Raw genomic sequence first — 4,632 nt, 5'->3', positions numbered from 1 at the left:
AAGAAATGTAAATGGCTTGAATTGTAAAGGGAATTGGGAATTGGATTTGCAGAAATTAAACAAGGAAAAGTAAAATTCAACACACAGAAGAGTAGAAGATGGCTTGGATTGAACCGGATCTAAAACGGAAATGTAAATGAACATGAAAAAGCGTTAAACAGAGAAAGTAAAATGATAATTCAGATCTCAGGACCCAAGAGACTAGATAACCAAGTCTAGATCTCAATGCCTTCCTAGATCCAACAAGAGCAATTGCAAAGGAAATGTAAATTGCAGAGAAAGTAGATGAAAAAGCAAGTACAGAAATGGAAATTCAATTATGCAGTAAAATTAAACAGAGAGATCTCAGGATGAGATTGAAACAGAATTCCTTCAATTCTCCACCCAAGATCCGAAGCAAGAAAAGTAAAGAGTGCTCAAGCAAGAACAAGGAAGAAGAGAGATCAATTCTCCTCCCCAATTCTCTTGAATTCTAGAACAACAATGCCAAAATGTAAAAGTGAGCTCTCTACAAACTACCAAATCAAAACCGAAAAGAAAAGCTCTCTACTGCAAGTATTGAAAATTCTAAAAAGGAAGCTCTCTTAGAAACTTAAATCCTATGCTATTTATACACTTTCTTCAAATGGTCTTCAAGCCTTCAATTGGGCCTTTGCTCTTGATGGACTTGGGTTGATAGAGGCCTTGGTTGATTGCTCTTGGAGTTTGGAGAAGAACCGAATTGAACCGGGTTTGGAATCATGAAAGCTTGAGTAAAAGTTTGAGTAAAAGTTTGAGGCTAACTTTTACTCCAACTTTTCACATCAGCCACCCTTCTTTGCTGATACCAACGTTGGGGCAAAAGTTAGGGGTCAAACTTTTGTTCCAACATTGGCCTCCCCTTGCATACTCATGGCGCCAACGTTAGCCAAAAAGTTAGAGGCTAACGTTGGCGCAAACTTTTGCTCTCCAGGGTGTGTTGTTCATGCGCCAACGTTTGCCAAAAAGTTAGGGGCTAACGTTGGTGCAAACTTTTGCTCTCCAGGGTGTGTTTTTCATGCGCCAACGTTAGCCAAAAAGTTAGGGGCTAACGTTGGCGCAAACTTTTGCTCTCCAGGGTCTTGATTTGTGATGCCAAAAGTTAGCCAAAAAGTTTGAGGCTAACTTTTGCTCCAGCTTTTTGCCCAAAAGTTAGCCAAAAAGTTTGAGGCTAACTTTTGCTCCAACTTTTTGCCCAAAAGTTAGCCAAAAATTTTGAGGCTAACTTTTGGTCCAGCTTTTTGCTCCCTGGTTCATTTTCAATTAATCCAAAAGTTTGAGCTAAAGTTTGAGGCAAACTTTTGCTCAAACTTTTTGTCCTCTCTTCCTCCTAGCCATTCCTTCTTGCTTCAACCTTTCTCCAAGCTTTCTTCACCTATCATTAATCAACCAAACACATCAAAGCTATGCTCAAAATCATGAGATATTCATTCTTTCATAATATGTGACAATTTTAGCATAAAACCTCATGAAATTGCATTAATTCATACATGGTTGATTAAATCAAAGGAAGCATGAAAATCTACCCAATTGACTTGCTTATGGCTCAAGAAAGTGCATAATTCAGTTGAAAACAATAGAAAAAGGCTAGTGAAACTAGGCTAAGATGACTTGTCATCAACTTCGCAACGCTGCAACTCACGTGGATGGCGACGAGGGTGACGGTGAAGAACCCCCAGCGGCGGCTCTGGCGACTGAACGGTGGCTGCGTGGCAATGATGTCTCCCTCCTCTCCTTCCTTGGATCACACTCTGATTTCCTATTTCTCCCTGTCTGATTCCGTTTCTATGTTAGGTTTAGGAAGGGAGTGGGGGCTGCGGTCAGAAGCTGAGGAAAAGGAAAAATTAGGGTTAGGGTTTCTTAATTTAGGAATTTAGGGTTTTTGAGTTTGATTTGGGAATTAAGATTAGAAATTAGGATTTTATAAAAGAATATAGATAGATATGAATAGATATTTTGATAAAATTGGAGGGTAGGATAATTTTAAAATCAAATATACTCTATTAAAAATATTTAGGAACATTATTTATCAATATATTGCTAAGTTCAATCAATTATTTCTAATTTACATTATAAAATGAACAAGTTAATTATATTTTATAAAGTACAATTTAAATCCAAATATCAATTTTCTAGATTAAATCATACAAATCTCTATTATTTTTCTATCTCTGAAACTTTAATTTCAATTTATAAAATAATTAATTATAATAAAAATTGTACATAAATATTAATTGACTTAAACTTAAAGTATTTATAAATATCAATCTAATCATTTTTAATAAAATAATTTCTAGGAGTTCAAATTAATAACATAATTCATTTAAAATAGAATTTATTTAAATTAAATTATACAATTCTTTCTTATTTTTCAATTACCAAAATTATAATTTCAATCATACCAAATATCTAATAAAGATTATATAAAAATTCTAATTAATTTAATCACCTTTAGCAAAATAATTTTCTTAAAATAAATCACCAATAACTAATTATTTGATTTTCAAAAACTAGGGTTGTTACAGGGGTTCAACACCAAACTTAAAGTTTGGTTGTGGCCTCCCAACACCAAACTTAGAGTTTGACTGTGGGGCTCTCTTTGTCTCTGTATTGAGAGAAGCTCTTCATGCTTTCTCTCCATAGTTACAGAGGGATATCCTTGAGCTTTAAACACAAGGGAGTCTTTATTCACTTGAATGATCAATTCTCCTCTGTCAACATCAATCACAGCTTTTGCTGTGGCTAGGAAGGGTCTGCCAAGGATGATGGATTCATCCATACACTTCCCATTCTCTAGGATTATAAAGTCAGTAGGGATGTAGTGGCCTTCAACCTTTACCAAGACATCCTCTACAAGTCCATAAGCCTATTTCTTTGAATTGTCTGCCATCTCTAGTGAGATTCTAGCAGCTTGTACCTCAATGATCCATAGCTTCTCCATTACAAAGAGAGACATGAGGTTTATACTTGACGCTAGGTCACACAGAGCCTTCTCAAAGGTCATGGTGCCTATGGTACAAGGGATTGAGAATTTTCCAGGGTCTTGTCTCTTCAGAGGTAATTTCTGCCTAGTCAAGTCATCTAGTTCTTTGATGAGCAATGGAGGTTTATCCTCCCAAGTCTCATTAGCAAACAACCTGGCATTTAGCTTCATGATTGCTCCAAGGTACTTAGCAACTTGCTCTTCAGTAACATCTTCATCCTTTTCAGAGGAAGAATACTCATCAGAGCTCATGAATGGCAGAAGTAAATTCAATGGAATCTCTATGGTCTTCGTGTGAGCCTCAGATTCCCATGGTTCCTCATCAGGGAACTCCATGGAGGCCAGTGGACGTCCAGTGAGGTCTTTCTCAGTGGAGATCACTGCCTCTTCCTCCTCTACAGGTTCGGCCGTGTGGGTTGTGGTTATGGCCTTGCACTCTCTTTTTGGATTCTTTTCTGTATTGCTTGGGAGAGTACTAGGAAGGAGTTCAATAATTTTCTTACTCAGCTGACCCACTTGTGCCTCCAAATTTCTAATGGAGGACCTTGTTTCAGTCATGAAACTTTGAGTGGTTTTGATTAGATCAGAGACAATGGTTGCTAAGTTATAGTGGCTCTGCTTAGAATTCTCTGTCTGTTGCTGAGAAGATGATGGAAAAGGCTTGCTATTGCTAAACCTATTTCTTCCACCATTATTGTTGTTGAAACCTTGTTGAGGTCTCTGTTGATCCTTCCATGAGAGATTTGGATGATTTCTCCATGAAGGATTATAGGTGTTTCCATAGGGTTCTCCCATGTAATTCACCTCTTCCATTGCTGGGATCTCAAGATCATAAGCTTCTTCTTCAGAGGAAGCTTCCTTAGTACTGCCTGTTGCTGCTTGCATTCCAGACAGACTCTGAGAAATCATATTGACTTGTTAGGTCAATATTTTATTCTGAGCCAATATGGCATTTAGAGTATCAATCTCAAGAACTCCTTTCTTTTGAGTTGTCCCATTATTCACAGAATTCCTTTCAGAAGTGTACATGAATTGGTTATTTGCAACCATCTCAATGAGTTCCTGAGCTTCTGCAGGCGTCTTCTTCAGATGAAGAGATCCTTCAGCAGAGCTGTCCAATGACATGTTGGACAGTTCAGACAGACCATCATAGAAGATTCCTATGATACTCCATTCTGAAAGCATGTCAGAAGGGCACCTTCTGATCTATTGCTTGTATTTTTCCCAAGCTTCATAGAGGGATTCACCTTCCTTCTGTCTGAAGGTTTGGACTTCCACTCTAAGCTTACTCAATTTTTGAGGTGGAAAGAACTTTGCCAAGAAGGCATTAACTAGCTTTTCCCAAGAGTTTAGACTTTCTTTAGGTTGTGAGTCCAACCATGTCCTAGCTCTGTCTCTTACAGCAAAAGGGAAGAGCATAAGTCTGTAGACCTCAGGATCAACCCCATTGGTCTTGACAGTGTCACAGATTTGCAAGAATTTAGCTAAGAATTGATGAGGATCTTCCAATGGAAGTCCATGAAACTTGCAATTCTGTTGTATTAGAGAAACTAATTGAGGCTTAAGCTCAAAGTTGTTTGCTCCAACGGCAGGGATTGAGATGCTTCTCCCATAGAAGTCGGGAGTAGGTG

General features: G+C 37.8%; 1 non-coding gene across 1 annotated transcript; it reads left to right on the top strand.

Moving 5' to 3' along the window:
* Positions 1-4,180: 4,180 nt before the first annotated feature.
* On the top strand, positions 4,181-4,288 carry LOC112761472 (small nucleolar RNA R71). The gene has a single exon (XR_003181867.1). It is a non-coding gene; the product is annotated as a small nucleolar RNA R71 (small nucleolar RNA).
* Positions 4,289-4,632: the final 344 nt, after the last annotated feature.

Source organism: Arachis hypogaea, chromosome 16 (assembly GCF_003086295.3).
Source record: "Arachis hypogaea cultivar Tifrunner chromosome 16, arahy.Tifrunner.gnm2.J5K5, whole genome shotgun sequence".
NCBI classification, from domain to species: Eukaryota; Viridiplantae; Streptophyta; class Magnoliopsida; order Fabales; family Fabaceae; genus Arachis; species Arachis hypogaea.
This window is presented reverse-complemented; position numbering and strand designations above follow the sequence as displayed.